Source organism: Cryptotermes secundus, unplaced genomic scaffold (genome assembly GCF_002891405.2).
Source record: "Cryptotermes secundus unplaced genomic scaffold, Csec_1.0 scaffold612, whole genome shotgun sequence".
Taxonomy (NCBI): domain Eukaryota; kingdom Metazoa; phylum Arthropoda; class Insecta; order Blattodea; family Kalotermitidae; genus Cryptotermes; species Cryptotermes secundus.
Window position 1 is genome coordinate 745216 of NW_019729902.1, and position 20789 is coordinate 766004.

At 44.5% G+C, this 20789-nt stretch overlaps 1 protein-coding gene and 1 long non-coding RNA gene across 10 annotated transcripts in view; one reads left to right on the forward strand and one right to left on the reverse strand.

Annotated features, from left to right (window-relative positions):
• Positions 1–20789, forward strand: part of LOC111865773 (semaphorin-1A) — a 566056-nt gene that overhangs the window by 359632 nt on the left and 185635 nt on the right. The gene's annotated exons all lie outside the window — the stretch shown is intronic.
• Positions 1–20789, reverse strand: part of LOC111865775 — a 186164-nt gene that overhangs the window by 142194 nt on the left and 23181 nt on the right. For all 3 annotated transcript variants that reach the window (XR_004513158.1, XR_004513159.1, XR_002843035.2), the window contains exon 2: positions 8876–9018. This is a non-coding gene — a long non-coding RNA (uncharacterized LOC111865775). The remainder of the gene's footprint in view (positions 1–8875; positions 9019–20789) is intronic.

The following is a 20789-nucleotide window of genomic DNA, read 5'->3' on the forward strand; positions in this document are numbered from 1 at the left end:
TCAGAACGACTTCATTGGGTGCATTTCAGCTGTGATGATGTCCAGAAATAGAACTTCCTTTGTTGCTGTGGTCTGAGGCTGCAGATACATGTGGAAAATTTCAACTCTTCGGCTGATCTTCGTTATGTGACTCCTGGCGGCTATGTAATCGCAGGGTATATCAGACTTTCTGACGTCATTGAAGGCTGCTCTACCGTTTCATTTTCCGAGGCATGTCTTTAACCTAATGAATGAAATTCACTGTGATGAAAAATTGGTGGCTCAAACTTACAGTGATGCAGCGGCTATAGCTGAACTGCAGAAATACGAAGCAGCCGTATTCGTCCATTGTAACGCGCACCGGTTGAGCTTAGTGCTAATACAGTCGAATTTATTTCGGAGTGCAAAGTTTTCCTTGATATGCCTTCCGTTTTCGCAGTATTTTCGCTTTAATCATTATAGAGGTTACCCGCGTTTGACAAGCTTGTCACTAGACGCCTGCCTCGGTCCCCCCCCCCAAATGACTTTACACAGAAAAAGGTTAGCTGAAGTTGTTTCACTGCTGAGAACAGAACTTGTCAGTTCCTTGAGATCAATGATGAACTACAGAAGGAGGGAGGGGGGCGGTGAAACGAGTATTTCTGCTCGAAAATATCATGATATTCTTCAAGATTATGACTCCAATTTTTATTTGGAATTCAGAAATACTAGTTCAAGTCAAAAGCTTTTCGAAATTATGCAAACCAAAAAAAAAATAGTGTCGTCAGTTACTTTTCCTAAAAAAAGGTGAAAAAAGGAACAGGGTTTTTACCAGTGAAACACAACATTTTTAAAGATTTCCTCGTAAAGTGAGAGCTGCCCACAGGGAGGTAAAGAGCAAAGAAGGTAAAGCTGTCCCCGTAACAGGGCGTGATGGCCCATGCATGGGGCAGTGAGACGTCGAGGCTCCCACATTACATGTGTGAGTATGTAAAGGTAAAGTTATCTCCAGGATTGATTAATTAAGCACCACGTTATTAAGACGTATATGGGAGTTAAAGTTTAACTTCATGCCCCGGCCGCTTTACCCCCAAAGAAAGAGCCCCCTGTACCCATTGTATAGGAGGCTAGATAAGGATAAAGGTAAAGTTGTCCCTGTGCTTAATTAATTAAGCACTACGCCATGAAGGCGTATGGGGGAGTGGGTGTATAGATCCACATTTTCTTGACCTCGGCACTAGTTTTAGGTCAGCTTCGCTCCTCGGCCGGTTTACCCCCGGGAAAAAATGTCTCTGTACCCATTGGATAGAAGGTTGGGTGGACCCCATAACCGGTGAGGACGACTTGGAGAAAATTCTTGACTGTACCGGGATTCGAACTCCGACGCCTCGGCTCCTCACGTCCAGCCCGTAGCCAGTCGCTATACTGACTGCGCTATCCCGGCTCCCCGGTTAGAGACATGGACATGAAAATATTTATTGCCTTCCCCTTCGTCTCTTGGAGTGGTAGAGTCCATGCACATTACAGCCTCAGTTGGTGCACTGTCGGTATTGTAACTAAGTACTTTACCGGTACGGCAGGGTGTATAAGAATTTCTTCTGTTTAGAGACATTTAAATCTCGGAAGTAGACTGCTCTTTATGGAGAATCCAATTTGTGTTTATTAATTGTATTCGCGCCCAGCCGGAAGGTCGCGGGTTCAAGTCCCGATGAGGTCAGTGGATTTTTCAATTGACCTAATCCATCCAGCCGCACTATGGCCCTGGGGTTCACTCAGCCTCTAGCAGAAATGAGTACCAGGAATTAATTAAATAATTTTCCTGGGGAGTAAAGCGTGGCCGGCACGTAAGGCTGACAACCTTACCGCCATCTGTGAGCCGATTGTCTAGACAATGTGGGACCCTCAACGTCTCACAACCCTATGGGCCTTCACGGCCTGGTACAGGGATAGCCTTACTTTCTTTTTTTGTAATTGTATTCGCGCGCTGTTTTTGCAAGGAAGCCCGTCATCTCACGCGAGTCACCGGTTATCCCGATGTCTCTTCTCTTGGGGTTAGTTAATCTCTCCGGGCGAGTATTAGGTTGGTACCTTCAGATATACCTTTACTGCCCCCGTCCATTTTTTACCCATTCAACATTTCTGATCGTGTTTCCATCTCATTTAAAGCCGCCTCAGATCAAACTTAGTAGTTAACTAGCGTCATAATCAGTCAACTTTGCCATCTCATCTTAAATTTAATTTTACAGCAAATTTCGCAATCACAATTTTTGTTACTTTTTTAGATCAATATTCGAAACGATATTCGGATGACACGCTCAGAACGAAAGGGCCTGTTTCAATATCCTCCCCTTCGACATATGTATTACATAAATACATACGTATTAGCCACAAATTCTAGATTTTATAAGGGAGTGGCCACGAAAATGAAGGGTGGTTTCACTCACAATTCTGTTTCCGCCATGTCGTGACTTTTCACCGTAGCCCAGTCAGAAGATGGACGATGACGGCGCGCCTGTCTCTCTCAGGGGACCCCTGCCCGCTAGCCGAGGCAGTATGAATCAAGGCTCACGTACTGCTTTTGTTATTTATTCAGCGAGCCTGGTATATTATGTTGCCTCGCACAGCGGGGATGCATCGCGTGCTGCTGACTGTGACGCACATGTGTCAGTGAGGGAAAGTCGATGACATCACCAAATCATTAATATTTATCCGATTTCTTTTCTTTGCTGTGCGGTGTAATAATAGTGATTGTTCTAGATACGGTCACGATGTCAAACGAAAGGGAACTGAAGCTGATATTTCTCGTGCTCTTATGCACAATTAATATCGAATCTAGCGGACTGTAATTGTTTCATCAAGCCCGTGACATTTCTCGATTGCTTTGACTTCTCGTTGGATTTGCTGCTATTGTTCTGGCTGAAGTAATGTTATGTATCCTGTGTTACAAAACTCAGATCATGCAGTGGACGGTGCGATGAGGCCTCGTTGCGAGCAAGGTGAGCTTTGCGTAATGTTAGTGTTGCAGCGTGGTCCCTCCCACCACATTTCATAGGCCTAATGCATCTGACAATTCTTTGCTTATGTTCTTAACAGGGAGGACATTGTGAGGGTCGACAAGTTTGCAGAAAGCGGGGCTGGTGATTTATTGTTACATGCGGTACGTAACGATGCTTCAACTGCTCAGGTTACTTAGTGTCTAATGGAGCAGTTATGAATAATGATGAATTGGCAAAGATGTGGAAGTTGGGTCTATTTTAGCGTATTCCTCACCATTTTCCTGGACTTACTGAGGAGAACAATGAAACATGATGCATTTGTCGGTTTCCGATCCATCACCGAACCTCTGACCTCCAGACCGCTGTGTTTTGTTCGAGTCTGATTCTTAAGTTGCATAAGGATGCTGTGGGCCGCCGGTGAGGTCTAGTGGTCAGAGTTCTTGCCTTCAGATCCAGAGGTCCGGGTTCGATTTCCGGCCTTACCAGATTTTCTGAGAAGTAATGTGTCTGGAGCGGGGTCCGACATCCTGTATCCGCTAAAGTTGGCACTGACTTCGCGGACAAGCGGCGGCCGCTCGGTCGATATAGTTCCCTTGCGGACTACAGGCCATGGAGTTTTAGGATGCTGTGCAAGGTGCAGTAATGAGTGGCTGACTTAATGCACCCCGTGGAGCAGAGTCATTCAGAGACCCGTAGTTGGAACCCGCAGTTCTCGTTGCCTTGTTTAAGAAACCCGCCTCGCGACCCTGTCCCGTTCAAGTTTAATACAAAGAAATACTTCGCACGTCGTTTTTAAGATCCACTGTAGTGTCACCCTTCCGCTTCATTCTGGTACAACTGAACTTGTCTGTCAACTGTCAGAATAGTCCAGCAATACGCTATCCCTATCCAGTGGGTACCAGTGGCTCTTTCCCGGAGGGGAAAGCGGCTGGGGCGTGAAGCTGCCCGCTCACCTCTAGCTATTGGCAAGGTTCACTCCCCCATACGCCTTCGCTTAATTATGTAAGCACACGGACAACTTACCTTTATAGAGATCCGGTGTAGCTCAGTGTAGTGACTTATAGGGATTGGACGATCAGGATTCGCTTCGTGGCAGCCAGAGTTTTTCTGTTAGATTTCACATCCACAGTATTACTGAGGCTCACCCAGCTCCCGTTCCAGCAGATACCAAAAGCTTTATATTCGGGGGCAAATCAAGTGGAGCATAAAGCTGACCACACCTGTTCGGTGTCTAAGTGAATAATGCGTCGAGTTTTACCTGCCCTTCGCATAAATACTACATTATCTGGCGGTTAAACATACGGGAATGTCCCGTTTTAATATTTTCTTATTTTTATTTTAAGTGTATTGCGTGTTATGTGTTCCCCTGTGGGCCTCAGGGTGTCACTGCTTTCAGTGTCCGCATGCCATTCTGGTATGAATCTTCCTTGCATAAGGTACCCTGTTTTGCTTATAATCGCCCTCTCCCGTTCATCATTTTTCTCAGTTCTGAATCTGCCCTCCGCTCTTCCATGAATTCCCTACGTCCTTTCCACTCTTTAAGATAATTTTTCTTTATTGCATATCTCCATCTTCGTAGGCCACCTTCTTTATCGCCTTATTCCATCGTCTATGGATTCCTTGAACTCTTTGTTCTGAGCGTTCACGCAGGCCTCGTTTCTCTTTTTTCCCGATTGAAGATTTATAGTATGGAGGTTGGATGTAGACCTCTGAGTGGAGAAGAAAAGAGAAGCGAAGGAAGATCCCTCGCGCGTCCATCATGCGATTCTTTGTGACCGCTGGAGCGATGAGCTGGCTCAGGGCCAACTACTGAGATGAGCCCCCCCCCAACACACACACACACACACATTGTCTGTCCGCCAGCCCAACTTCCAGCATCATCTATCTTTACTATCAATTTCAAAATTACCGAGTGCCTCAACCATATACCCTTCAGCGCTCCTGCGCGCGGGAAGCTTGGGCTTGTCTAAATAGAGGACGTTTATGGAGACGTCAGGGCTTGCACATTGGAATGAATGATTGCAGTTGCCAGTAGCAAAGGAGTTCTGTTTCAGTTAGGCTGGTGCCTCGACTGTGAACATGATAGAGCCGACAGTCAGTGGCACTCTATAAACTTTCGTTACGAAGTCATTGTTACTAATTTTGCGTATTTACAGCGTCCAGACTGACTTGGGCCCAGTATCCAGTAGGTACCATGGGCCCTTTCCCCGGGAGGTAAAGCGGCAGGGGCGTGAAGCTGACCACTCACCTCCAACTAGTGCCGAGGTCAAGAAAGGCGGAGGTGTACCTCCACCCCACCATATATCTTCATGGCAGAGTGCTTAACTACTCGTAATTAAGCATAGAGACAAGTTTACCCTTTCTTTCTCTCTCACTCCCTGTTGCTCCCATTTTAGAGCATGGACTCCTGGACGGGGGATCAACCCGTCTCAAGACCGCTACATAATCAAACGCAGGCAGACATCCACTCCTTGAGTGGAATTCGAACCCACAATCTCAGTGTTCAAGCGAGCGAAGACAGTTGATGCACTAGACCGCGCAGCCACTATGATCAACCACCTTTACCTTACAACTAAAGAAAGTAGTTGGCGTTCAAAGGAGCACTAGAGACGTACTATTGGCTCCCATAGAAATTTCGTGGATTAGCCTCAACACCTTGGCATTACAGAACAACTTTCGGGGATTCAAAATGTTGATGGATTTTGAAAACGTATTTGGTGAAAGTTTAGTTTTTCCAATTGGGTTGGGCAGTACGGCGCTCAGCCGGCCTTTAAACTGCATGCAGCAGGAACCAGCAAACACATGGTGAGTGTGTAACGGAGCTGTAATGCTCTTCTCTACTGACACACCCACACAGTAACGATTATAGCCGAATTGCATTCCGAACATCACTATCGCGTCTTGAAAACAGCAACTGGCCTTGTGAAATGACATTTAAAGCCGAGTCCAGGCTTGTTGCGTATCTCCGTTGCGTATCAAGCGACGCAACGCGACAAAATTTCTCCTCCCAAGAAGGCAACGAAGAAATGAGCTGAATCTCAGTTCCGGTCTGTTTCTTCATCTTCATTCTCTCTCCCCTTGGTGAAGCCAGCAAGTGCTCCATTTTTCTTTTACATTCCTGAACTGATCCGTTCATTTCCTTTCCTATCTCCTCCCATGCGTCCTGCTTTTTTATTTTATTGAAACGTTCTGTGTTTTGGGGGTTCCAAATCACGTCCCTCCTCTTATATTTTTCTATTAAATGCATAATGCTCTCCTTACTCCACTCCATTCAGAGTATAAACTTACTCCTGGAGCTGAGCCCTTCTGGAGGAGCCGCCAATTCTGCAGCTACTCAAGAACTTCCCGCATTTTATGGAACCCGAAGGTTCGTTACCGTGTTCACAAGAGCCCTCCACTGGTCTCTATCCTGAACCAGATCAATCCAGTCAATACCATCGCATCCTATCTCTCTAAGATCCATTTTAATATTGTCCACCCACCCACGCTTTGGTCTTCCCAGTGGTCTCTTTCCTACCAATATCCTATACGCATTTCTCGTCTCCCCCATTCGTGCTACATGACCTGCCCACCTCAACCTTGACTTGATCATTCTAATTATACTTGGAGAACAGTACAATTTATGAAGCTCCTCATTATGCAGTTTTCTCCAACCTCCTGTCACTTCATCTCTCTTCGGTCCAAATATTATTCTCAACACCCTGTTCTCAAACACCCTCAGTCTATGTTCCTCCCTTAATGTCAGAGACCAAGTTTCACACCCATACAGAACCACAGGCAAAATTATACTTTCCAGAGTGTAAACATTGAATCAGAAATAGAAGAACGCACACTGGTGATGACTATACACTCCAACTGGCCTTTCTGCGGAGCTGAGAAGCAAAGCGCAATTCATCGCGTGCACTTCCAGACTGGCACCACTGCAACGCGTGTCGTCCCTTTGATGCGACGGGAAAAGGCCGCCAAGCGAGCGAACAGCCCGTTGCGTGTCGCCGTATCAACATTTTGCAAAGGATGATACGGGGTACCGTCCACACTGATACGATACGGGGATACGCAACAAGTCTGGACCCGGCTTAATAGTTTACAAAGCAGATTTTATGTGAAACTATTTAATATATTCTAGAAGCACGGAAAATAAAGTACTGTGGCGAGCCGCCTAAAAGCCAGAATGTCTGAGTCTGAGCGGCCGTCCATTGCTAGGCAACGGCTCGGTACCCACGGTTCCGCATCGTCGGGGCAACAATGAAACAGGTTCCCGCTGCAACGAATACACTAGCTACCGGCGGATAGAACACGTGAAACGGAACGCTTGAAGACGGTATCTTCTACTCCGTCCGACGGTAGAATATAAGAGACCAAACAGAACAGATAAGAGGAGAACTGAAAACAGTTCAGAACAGAGAACAGAGCGAAGACCAGAAGAGAGCAGAGCTGGGAGCAGAAGAAACCAGCAGAGCTGAGGACAAAGAGCAAAGAGACGACAGACTAATCAGGTTGCATCATCTGGAAGACGCTATTTCGGAGCGATTGTAGCTGTAATTGTAAACGACTTATCCAATAAACAGCTTCTGCTAATCCGGAACCCATTAATTTCTTGTCGCGTTACCAGGACACGTGACAGTACGTAAAGTAAAGTAACGTATGTATGAAGATTGAAGTTCTTTAGCCGATATAATTAAGCGCTACAGCATCTGTATCCGCGATCATTTCTCAGTAGGGTAACTAATGGTTTCGGTAGAGCAAGAATTTCTCTCAGGGAATGTTGCGTGTGAACCTCAGTGGACTCACTATAGGTCAAGGAATTGTACAGATAAGGGCGACGTGAAATTAAGCAGCAGCTTAATCGATAACACGTGATTAATTTATTAAGTTCACTGTCACTTAATGAATTCTAGTATGACACTTATGCAATTAGCACACTACACCGTTCACTTTATATAGCTACATTAGCTTATTACACAGGGTTAACTTTACCTGAAGTAAACTGCTAGTGGTAGAAGTGGTAGAAGTGGTAGAAGTATTGTTGCAGGCCGTAGATCCAGTGGAAGTGTAAGGGCCAGTGGAAGAGCAATTAACAGTCACCATACAGGAGAGGAAGTGGAAGCAGAAGTCTCAGAAGAAGCTACCAAAGAATTGGCGCACCCCTCACCGAGAACGCCGATTTAAATAAACTCTGTAGGATGGACTTGGGAGAACTCTCAGTTTAAGTAAGGATTTCTGTGTTCACAATGTGCGTCCCGTTGTGCGTCATAAGCAAATGGCAGCGTAAGTTTTCCTTCAACACAACAATCGTGGTTATACAATCAATCAGTACTCTTGACTTTGTACGATTATTCTCCTACAGCTGCATGTTTCGATCCTCGTGGGGCCATCATCAGGCAGTATTATGATCTAACGACTAAAGTTATTTGAACTCCCAACATGGATCCATATTTAGTGCAACACGTTCAGATTACAAAAGTAAGTCTAGATTAGAATATAATAAATTACCGTATTAAGATTATGTATACAATGAATTGTACTACAATTGTATTGAAGATATATTAAAATATTAATATTTTTTTGCATGTGATGACGTCATGTTGGCGAGATGTTATATTACGAAATAAGGCCTTGGGAATGAAATTGGAAGTTATACAATTAAAACCTAAAATATTAAAGCAATCAGAACAGTTGCTAAGATTATGGAATATTATGTTAAAATTTCCTCATGTGTTCAAAGATTTCGTGTTATGTTATTTTGGAAAGCACGTTATTGGGCGTCTCTCAGTGTGTGAGTTGTTACGCCCGAGCTAATGCGCCAGTAGATGTAATATGAATAATATAACATGGGCCGCTACGGCCTGTTGATGTTCATGCAGAGTACGTCATTGGGTGATGACGTAAAATATTGCTGTTTTTGATATGTGTTTGCGTACCTTCTCTGTGGTCGTCATATGTTGTAGCTTAGTTCAGCGTTGGCTCACGTTGAATCTTACAACTGTGTGTATATACCAATGCGTATCCTGGGTTCGAAGCAGGGCTGCACTTCCACAGTACCTGGTACATGAATATTGAATCTCTGTAACAGAATAAAAATGGAAATAGTTTTTTTTTTCAGGCAAGCCAATCCGCTCTTGTCAAATTCAGTAATTATGTTTCATATTTGGTAGTTTTTGAAGCGTAGAGCCTACATGAAGTTTAATTAAACACTGGAACAGTTGGGGTTTACCACCATCCAGACGTTGCGAGGACTCTCCAGAATAGTCGCCACATAACCCGATCAACTGACCGGAGCAGGATTTTTCTTCTGATAGTTGCTTACTTGCCGAAAAAGAATCGTCACCTTTTGTCACCCTAAATTCCATTGCCATGTGTACAACATCTTGGTAGTTGATCCTATTCTGGGCCAGTTGAAATCAGTCCACATCCTCATCTTGTATCTGTAGTATTCATTTTAATATTATACTACTGACTACTTATAGGCCTTTGCGAGACTTTTCCTTTGAAGTTTTTCGACCAGAATGTTGTTTGTATTTCTTATTTCCCCTATGAGTCTTTCATCGCTCGTCTAGACTGCACCCCCCCTAGATTTAACACCCTAATATCTGGTGAAGACTACGTACAAATTACGAAGGTTATCCTTATTAAGTTTTTCTACGTTCTCGTGTTTCTTCTCTTTTACGTCAGAACATTGTCCTAAACGCCTTGTTCTCCAACACTTTCAGTCTCTTTTTTTTTCTTTTTTACAATTAGAACGAGGTCATTTCACACTCATATAAACAAAAAAGTAGAATCGCAGTTTCGTATAGATCTGTAATAAAACTCAAGAAATAATTCCGTCACGGGAAGATATCAGAATTCTGAGCTACAAGGTAGCAAGCATTTTCCGACTTCAGATCCAGTTATACTCCTAATTATTGCATCGTGGACGTCGTTTTGATTTATTTCTGTATTTCTAGAGTATTTGAACTTTGTCACAGTTTTCGAGGAATTTATTAGTTGTCAAATTCAGTTACATATCAAATAAAAACATCTTTCTCCTTGTGTCAGCATTGTAGCAGATTCCATAAAAACTAATGCCATGCCTTTTTTGGTTGCTGTTCCGGTTGACCAAAAACAGTTCTGTGGACTGTACATTTGGACGGACAGGTAGACAATAACGGTTTCTCCGTTATGAGTTCACGTTATATAAAGAACGCTTGAAAAAGGAAACCTTTCAGAAAGTGTTTCAAATACAGGTCCATTGAGTTCAAAGCATTCACTTATTCTTTTGGGGCCTAGGGTGCTACCGTGTCGAATGCAGCGCGTCTGAGGTCTGTTGAACCTGAACGCGAATCCATAGTGGCTGTGCTTCTGAAGGAGGAACTTTGAAATTTAAATGTAACCTGGACTAAAATGGAAATTTAACATACCAGTAGAAAACAATTACAATGCAACCAGCTACCCTAGCAATTTTAGCATGTTTTCATTATTTAAAGGAAAGCGCCGACGTGTCCGTCTGTCCGCCCTCCAGTACTGCCTGTGACTCATCCCACATGACTTCAGTTTATACACTACTGTATTGTTATGAAACATGTTACGAACATCGCTTTTCAAGAGACTGTTAGCCGCTTAACGGAATTAACATTTAGACGTGCACTTAAGAAGTACTCGCCATCGGTGTTTGCAAACATGGCCATGGCGCGAAACTTCGATGTTATATCTGACAAACTAACGCAACTGGAATATGTACAAACTGAGATTATGTACTGAAATGAATGAAGCTACAGGGTGGGGCGCAGAAACTTCCTTTTTTGAAGGCGAATAAAAGAAAAATTATTGCTGATAGACAGAATTTATGTTTAGCTAATGAAAGAACATACTTTAAAGTTTTAAATCATGGAGTTTTAAACAAAATATCTTGAAGGTGGTGGCCACCGTTCTCTATGCACTGATGCAACCGTTTTCTGAAGTTCCCTTCTGCACGTTCCAACATGTGCACCGGAATTTGGGCTACTTCCTGCCGAATAACATTCTTCAGCTGAAGCAGGTTTGTGGGGCGATGTTTAAATACCTCTGCCCTGAGGTATCCCCATAAAAAAATCACAAGGCGTTAAGTTAGATCAGGTGAGTGCGCTGCCCACGGGATGTTACCTCGAAGCGAGATGAGCCATCCGGGGAACTTTTCCCTCAAAACTGTCATCGAAGCACGGGCTCTATGGGCCGTGGCACCATCCTGTTGGAACCAGACATTTCCTAGATGCATTTCTTCAAGAGCTGGTTCGAAAAAGTTTTTAATCATGTCCACATACCGCTGTGAATCGACAGTAACTGCATGATTGTCTTCTTCAAAAAAATAAGGGCCAATAACTCCAACTCTCGACAACGCACACCATACTGTCACCTTATCACTGTGAAGCGGCCTCTCATGGAGCTCTCTGGGATTGTTACCACTCCAATAGCGCATATTCTGCTTCTTGACATATCCCCGTAGGTGAAAATGTGCCTCATCACTAAAGAAAACAAGTGTGTCAGGGGGTAAAGTTTCCAGTAACGTTTCGCACGCCGTTATTCGGTTCTGGAAATCACGTGGTGACAATTCTTGCACAAGAACCATCTTATAGGGATGGAAATGAAGATGTTCGTGAAGAATTCGGCATTGAACGATTGGATATGTCTAGGGCGACTGCATGTTTGCGAGCGGAGCGTCTTGGAGATCTCAAAATCGACTGTCGAATGCCTCCACATTTTCTGGCGTAACGGTCCTTTGTCGTCCTGATGACTTTTTCACCACACTCCCGGTTGTCCCCGGACCTCTGGGCTTAATTCCGAAGTGAGTACGGAACGCACGCTGCACCGCCACATAGGAATGGGTGTTCGAAGGATAGGCTTCGACAGCAAACACGCTGCACACTCGTCCACCTTATGTTTGCTACTGAGGGGTATTAGACAGAAACTTCCGCGACTGCTGCGTTCGCCGAGCCTATCCCCACTTTTCTGCGACCTATCCTCCCTTCACAATTCGTCTTCACAAAAAGGTAGTTTCTGCGCCCCATTCTGTATATAATTCATTAGAGCTGGAAAGGCCAATCGGTGTAGCTACGGGCTGGGCGGGCGGGGTTCAGTTTCCGGCAAGAGTAAGAGATTAACTTTTGAATGTGTAAACCGATCTTTATGAATACTGGACTGTATACGAGTATTATGGCACCTGAGCCCACATGAATGGGGCATTTCATAAATCTCTCCCATAATTATATATGTATTTTTTATTGTTAGTGGAGTGGGACTAAGTCCCTTGTACTGCGGCCACTTCTGGCCTATTGTACCAGCCCCAGATGATAGGTGAGGGTGATTGTGGAGCAATTGGTGGAATGAAGATTGGCAAGGGAAACCGAAGTACTCGGAGAAACCCTGCGCCACTTTGTCCACCACAAATCCCACTTCACTAAACCCGGGATCGTACCCGGGCCGCCGCGATGGGAAGCCAGCGACTAACCGCTTGAGCTATGGCGCGGCCCTTTATGTATGTAAGTGTGTATGTACGTGTATACCCTATCGTTGCTACTCATCGGCCTGGTAGAAACGTTCAAGCGGCAACGAACACATGTGCAACAATAGAAGAATTGTTTTACAGGTCGTTTTCTGTGCGGTCAGTGTAGTATCAAAGGAAAATAGGAGATTAGTTCTTCCCAGACCTTCTTGTTACTTTTTTTCACACTCCAAGGTGCAACATTTCAACGTGAGTAGCTAGTTAGTTATTTAGAGAGGGTGGGTTTCCCCATGCACCGCGACCAGTTTGATCTATTGTGCTTCCCTCTATGATATTCTACCAGTCTCTTTACCCTACCGATAAATGGTGCGTACCATCAGTCCCGCCGAGCAAGCGAGTTCGGCCACTTGCTTAGCGGTGTCTATAATGCTTCCCCCATCTATCAGAGGCCTTAGAGGCTATTGTTGGGCGGGAAACGTCCTGGAATTTGGCTCAGTGATCCCCTTTGGGGATATGAGGTTCTTTTACGTGCCGTAAAGTTACGACACGGGACACACAGCTTAAAGTCCCTCCAGGAGGACTTGTTCCCTGAATTTTTCCGCCCTTAAAAATTCGACGACCTCCGCCGGGTATTTGAACCCGCGTACCACGAGTCATGAGGTGGGAACGTTACCTCTAGACTACGGAGGCCGCTTTCAACGTGAGTAAGTGTAAGGAGTTATTCGCAGACTTCCTTGTCAGTTGTATTTTGACTGCAGATGGCAGAAATCTTAATATGTGTGGGCGAAGAAATCAATCGTCTCCTGAATTCTATCTCTCCCTCTTAGCACGCTTTAATATACGTGGAAAAGAAAGGCGGTTGTAGAAGTTCGCTCATCTCTTTCGGCGGCGACCCTGCTGCTCCTTCTCACCTCACCTCGGCTCGGATTACAATCGCGGCGGGATATGTTATGCTCCCACGTCCTATTATTTCACCCTGCCAACCTCAACGTCATAAATGGTTGGCGGAGTTCGATTTCATACCCGCAGTACACACCACTCCAATATCTGGAGCCGCACCTCTCCTTTATCATGTCAGCGCTGTTGTTCAAGAGCGTCGATGAGCTGACATTTCTGCATTAAACTGTATTGCGCATGCGTCGTTATCTTCCCAACGTTTACGTATTATTTAAAGAAACACAGGTTTATGTTATTGTAGCTTTGTGTCAATCCAGAGACCGTCTCTGTGGTCTAGTGGTCAGAGTTCCTGGCTACAAATCCAGAGATCCGTGTTCGATTCCTCGCGCTACCAGATTTTCTGAGAAGTATTGGCTCTGGAACGGGGTCCACTCAACCTCGTGAGGATAATTGAGGAGCTATTTGAAGGTAATAGCGGCTCCGGTCTAGATAACCGAGATTAACGGCCGTGGGGATCCGCTGCGCTTACCACGTGACACCCTCTATCCGCATTCGCGGACAAGCGGGGGTCGCTCGGTCGGTATAGTTCGTTTACAGACTACATGCCACGGAGTTAAATGACGGCACTAATGTTGACGCAAGGAGACCTAATTCTTATGTAATTACATACCTGCCCACAGCATAGCTCTTGAAGTAGAAGTCACCGATTTTGTTCCTGTGTATGCAGATCTAAAGCCACAGATTCTTAAACCCAAATATCTCGTTTGGCAAAAGGGGATATGAAAGGATAGCTGCGAATAGCTGAAAATGGGTTGCTGTACTTAATCGTATCCTATTATAAGTAATAATAATAATACGGCCGTGTGAGCTCGTGAACTGAACGTGAGCTACTAGCGCCACAGCGTAGGATCCTGGAACCTTGTGTCGTAATAGATCTGTGAAAAATATACAGTGTTAGTGACGGGAATCTCTGCTTTCTTGAAATGTAAGAAACAGCACAGTATGATGGCAGTAACCGTGCACGGAACATACCGATAGTGCGAAACTCAAATTGTATGTGATATATTTAACGCATTTGAAATCTTTAGCAGTGAAAACTGTGGACAGAAAATGTATTACTTTAATTTTATATTTATTAATAATGAAGTAATAAAAGTAATACGTGTAGTATTCAGGCACTTCATTTGTTGAACATGACATGCCTTGCTCGATTCAGCCCTGCAGAGCCATCATCAGAGCTTACGTGTTCACCACGAGATGTTTAGCATGTATTAATTTCCATCAGGAACATTTACGTTTAAATCCCTGTATAACTGAAAGTGTAGTGAGTTCTTGCTTATATTGGACTGTGGTGTGCTGTATCACGTCGAATAGTGGGCCCAGTTTTCTTTGAAACAACAGTGAACAGTCCAGTGTACCAAGACATCATTACACAGTTTATTGCGCTTCTGTTGGTTGCAGCAAGACGGTGCCGCATGTCACACCTCTAATGAAATCATGCAGTTCTTGCGCGAGTTTTTCGAAAGGATTGTGGCCCCGCGTTCGCCCGATTTATCACCCGCTGATTTTTTCCTTTGGGGGTACCTCAACGGAATTGTGTATAGAAACAATCCGCGTACACTGGATGACCTCAACAGGAACATTGCGACGGCGATTAACAGCATCAGTTTACAGGTGCTCCATAAAGTGGCCTCAAACATGGTAAAAAAGAGCTCGAGCATGCATTGCTGAACAGGGAAGCCATTTCGAGCATATGTTGTAAAGACATGATTTGCTTTTGCATTTCTAAGATTCATTCATTCATCAGTAATCTGTCAAGACGACAGGTCCACAGTCTCTTCCAAAACAGTTCCTCCACTTAATGCGATCTAGAGCTTTCTCATTCAAATGAGAACATTCTCTTCTGTCCCCAAGGTGATCCAGCATCTTCTTACGTCTTCTTCCTCGTCTTCTGGTCACTTCTATCCGCCCCTCTGTCTTTCCTTCAATAACTTCTTTTAGAAGGCAGTTACTGCGTAAGATATGACCAATCCAATTAGCCTTCCGTTTTCTTATTTCGTGTAGGATATTCCTCTGCTCACTGACTAAATAACACTTCTTCATTTCTCATATAATCGGTCGTAAGGTTATAAACATTAATAGTAAGTGCTGTATGTCTTGTAGTTTGTGCATTAAACCAGCAAAATATAATTGCTTAGTGTGATGTGCGCGACTTCTCGATCTCCCTGTAGAAATTGCCGATGGACTGCTTGATATTGTAGAACTGAAGCTGGGGTATCTATAAAACTGCGCAATCCGTCGGTGTTCTATACATAAACACGAACTCTTCACACCGTCAATTGTAAAGGGCTATAAGTGTAATGTTATTGCTGGAAATTAATATACGAGTTCACTAAACGGTCTCGTCTTTAACAAGTAAGCCTTTAATGATGGTCCTGTAGGGCTGAAACATGCAAGGCATATTTTATCCAGTAATTAAAGTTTGTAACTTCTGCATGTTATACCTGATGGTTTTTAATACTTCATTGTTTGTAGTTATTAATTTGTCTCACAGTACTATAGACTGAATAAACCAGGGGCTCGAAAACTTTGTGATTTTCCGAGCCTCTAAAATAATACGCAAATTCACGTGCCCCCCCCCCACCTTTCCTCCATTTCTGCCGGTCAGCGAAAAGTTCATTTCTGCACATTGTTGCAAGTCACTTGTCAGGCTGTGCGGCGACAGCAGGTACCCAGATAGCTTTACAGCCTCTGCATACCTGCAGTTATTTGTTTATAAAATATTCCTGTGTAGTCGAGAAAAGTATACCGAAATGTTCCGCCACGTACCGTTACATTTACTGATATCAACAAAAAAACTCCGTCATTTTAGTCCACAAGCTAACTATACCGACCGAACGACCGTCGCTTGTGGGCGAAGTTAGTGCCAACTTTAGCGGAGAGAGGGTGTCGCGTGGTCAGCGCAACAAATCCGCACGGCCGTTAATTTCGGTTTTCTAGACCGGAGCCGTTATTTCCTTGAAATAGCTCCTCAGTTATCCTCACGAGGCTGAGTGCACCCTGTTCCAGACCCATTATTTCTCAGATAATCCGGTAGCGCCGGGAGTCAAACCCGGGGCCTCTGAATCTGTAGCCAGGAACCCAGACCACTAGACCACAGAGCCGGTCCATTTACTGATATCTCCTGTGTTAATTCCTACCGAATTTCTGATAACGCGGCAACCCCCCCCACCCCCGCCAAGNATAGTTCGCGATCCCCAGTTTGAGTAACAGTAACTCAGTTACTTGAAGGGAAGTCTGCGTCGCAAGTTAGTCCCAGAAATTCCGGTGGTATTTTTTTATTATGGCCGTGTACAAATCCCATGGTCCGTGTTAGAACGAAATGAATGACAAGTTCCTTCAGCCTAACTCATAACAATAAATATGAAATAAGAGGTTCAGACTTTACTGAATCTCGTGACCATATGGTTTACCAGTGTACAGAGGTACTTTCTGCACTAGCTGCACTCTCTGTGGATGGAGGCAGGAGGTGCCTTTGAAATCATCTACCAAACTGCTCGTCGTAACGCAGTAGAAACCGCAGTTTTGGTCAGGTCGCAACGTGGGTAGGGTATGTATAACAAAGTACTAGCCATTCCTCCTCCTTTCGGGAAACTCTGCCCTCGGAGGGGAAGCTTCTGATGGCGGAGTTATACTAAACGTGCAGTGGACGGTTTTTCTGTCTACCCAATACATCGCCGTTAATCGATATACATCAAGTTTATCGAATTTTTAATTTTTATAATTGTTTGTTTATCAGCTTAATTCCAATCCGAAACTTCACTGAGCGCACAGAAACTACATAATTAAACCCCAAAGGTAAATATGGAGCGAAATATGGACCTACTGGACTTTTAAATTGCTTTGAAGGTACATTTTAATTACAGTGAGGAGCCAACGAGTTCTCTTCCTATATTATAACTAGAAGCCCGGATATTAAAATACAGAGAACTTTAATTTTGCCTGTTATAATATGAGCGTGGATCTTGGTCTCGCTCGGAACGAACAGATGAATTGAGGGTGTCTGAGAACGAAGTGCTCAGCAGAATGTCTCAACCCGACACAGTCTGGAGTGAGTCCTAATAATGAGCTTTATAATTTTTGTACTCTTTGCGTGACAGTCGTGGGGTCTTTATGTCTGGATCACATGGATATGATATGTAACATATGAGGAATAAATGACAGAATATGCAACATTTTTCACCGACTCTGTGGTCTAGTAGTCAGCGTTCCTGGCTACAGATCCAGAGGTCCGGCTTCGATTCCCGGCGATACCAGATTTTTTTCTGAGAAACAGTGGGTCTGAAACGGAGTCCACTCAGCCTCGTGAGGATAATTGAGGAGCTATTTCAAGGAAATAGCGGTTCCGGTCTAGAAAACCGAAATTAAGGGCCGTGGGGATTCGTTGAGCTGACCACGCGACACCCTCTATCCGCTAAAGTTGGCACTAAACTTCGCCGACAAGCGGCGGTCGCTCTGTTGGTATAGTTCGTTTGCGGACTAAAATAACAGAGTTTTTTTATATGCAACATTTTTGGTGTCAAACCCGAGGAAAGCGCGCATTTGGAAAATGAAGGCGTAGATGGATCTTCTTGTTGCTGTTTTAGCCTTGAGCAAATTTCCTCCAAGGTTTCAGTCTCTCCATCGTTTGTGTCTACTGATTTTGTCTTTTGTTGTCTCTTGCTGTTCGCCAAGTCCGATACTTCTGTCCTCCGTGTATTGAGCAATTCTTTTGTTGTAAGATTTGAGGCTTTCACGGCGGTGACTATGAAGAAAGCAGTTTTCCGGGATTTGGCACCGTGTATATGTGGTGTTAACCGACGTTTCGGAGGAATGTATCGCCTCCATCTTCAGGGTAGAAGAAAAATACAAGAAATCTGCAAGCGAAGAGTCTGCTTTTACCGGTTCTCACGTTCTCTTCGCTTGCAGATTTCTTGTATTTTTTCTTCTACCCTGAAGGTGGAGGCGATACATTCCTCCGAAACGTCGGTTAACACCACGTATACACGGTGCCAAATCCCAGAAAACTTCTTTCTTCAATTCTTTTGTTCCTTGGTTACCGCGTTGATGCCTGCTGTCTCGTCTTCTTGCGTGGTCAGTCCACGCTTTTCCTGTTAGCTCTCTCGATTTCAAGATCTAAGGGCAGAGCGGTATATTGGAAAATTATGTATGTTTATAACTCCACCTGCGGATAGGCATGTGAATGTGGCCCTTCAGCGCTCTTAAGCTGCATAGCCCTGTTGGGAAGGGTTCCTGTATATGTAACATGAATGCGTGTTGTGAGGTTTTCGCCTGCCGCTCACATGTGAATGATACGGGAGTGCCAATGCGACAGGAAGCTGCTGCATATTGCCGCACTCCGGTGGTGCTGCCGCGTGCTAGCACTGGACCACATCGTACTCCTGTATGTTTGGAAATACAGCGCGCTTATCGTGACGTTCATTTATCACAGCATGATCTGTTAGTATAGGGGCGAGTGTCATCTGGTCTGAAACTGCCCCCGAGCTTTCATTTATTATCCCATCAGAAGCAACTGATGAATATTGTTAATTTAAACAGCCATTACTCGCTCTTTTTTTTTTTTTTGAACCCGGGGGGGGGGCGATATAAATCACATGAATATAAAAATGAAAGTCACCAAATATATTGTAACATACCGCAGAGAAGAATACGTTGGCGCTGTAGCAGTCTGTCTCAAAACTTGTATGCAGATTCGTTCATCTTGAGATTGCGTTCCATTTCGCTTTATCTTGGAATGGGGGCCAGTGGCCGGCGCTTCTGTGCGTCATAATGAACCCACGGGCTCAGTAGAAGGCGGTGAATTTCTGTCGTAGCTGGTGGAGTTCCACTAAGTTAATTAGCTTCGATTAATAGTGCAGTTACATGTTACTTTTTTTTCGTAACACTGGAGATCACAATTATGTATTTAATTGTAAATTCCCTAAATTTTCTCTCTTAGGTCTTCATTTTTCGCCCCTTTAGCGCTACAGCTCCAATTTGGGCCTTGGCCTAACTCGTGAAACTCTCCGTTTCACTTCGGTTTACCAGATCTTAGAGATTTCCATAGGATCCCTTGGGCGGGTGATCAGCTCGTCACAAACGCAAGAAAATGCCGAATTCTGAGACAGCGTTTCAGTTTTTCAGTTTTGTCAACGTTACCCATAATTCTAAGTAGTGAATTATATATTTCAGTCAACGAAACAGTGTGTGACTAAAAGTCATATTCACTTCGCATTTTGGGGGATAAGTCGTGAATTTATTTATCTGTCGATCTGTCTGGCTGTCTGTGTAACCATCCGTCCGTCCGAGAGCCCAATAATTCGTCGCCTTTCACGTATCTTCGTAGCAGCCTCAGGGAAACGTGAAAGACATCAACACACGCTTTCCGTGCACACGGTGCATGGAGCACACAGCGCACATGTGCACAGCATTCGAGGAGGGACTTGTTGAAATGTTAATCCCCACCCCCATCAATGTTCCGTACTAATAGCCCATGGCAACTTACTAATATAACCAGACACAATGGGAACTCGTGTTCTGATTACAGAAGAGTTGAAATGAATTGAACAGTAAACTCGTCTTCAGGACTATGACAAAAGTAAACAGTAGCTGCAGTGGAACTCAGCCCCGCAGTGTCCGTGCTATTGTTTTCGGACAATGATGAGGAACTTTGGCGATACTTGTGCTAGTTTCTGCTCCTTGCATTAGAGGGAGGGGCGAGCCTAGAGCAGCAGATTGAAGTGTGTAACATTGATTTCTCAGAGCCGGAAATTTTAATAAACTGTAGAAGTAGTCGGAGCTTCCTGAACACGTGTAAAATGGGATTGGGAGGTGGTGCAGGAGAATACGCGAAGATGGAGGTAGTCACACATAGTGTCGGAGCTTCGTAAACGTGTGTAAAATGGCATTGGGAGGGGGTGGAGGAGAATACGCGAAGATAGAGGTAGTCACACATAGTGTCGGAGCTTCGTAAACGTGTGTAAAATGGCATTGGGAGGGGGTGGAGGAGAATACGCGAAGATAGAGGTAGTCACACATAGTGTCGGAGCTTCGTAAACGTGTGTAAAATGGCATTGGGAGGGGGTGGAGGAGAATACGCGAAGATAGAGGTAGTCACACATAGTGTCGGAGCTTCGTAAACGTGTGTAAAATGGCATTGGGAGGGGGTGGAGGAGAATACGCGAAGATAGAGGTAGTCACACATAGTGTCGGAGCTTCGTAAACGTGTGTAAAATGGCATTGGGAGGGGGTGGAGGAGAATACGCGAAGATAGAGGTAGTCACACATAGTGTCGGAGCTTCGTAAACGTGTGTAAAATGGCATTGGGAGGGGGTGGAGGAGAATACGCGAAGATAGAGGTAGTCACACATAGTGTCGGAGCTTCGTAAACGTGTGTAAAATGGCATTGGGAGGGGGTGGAGGAGAATACGCGAAGATAGAGGTAG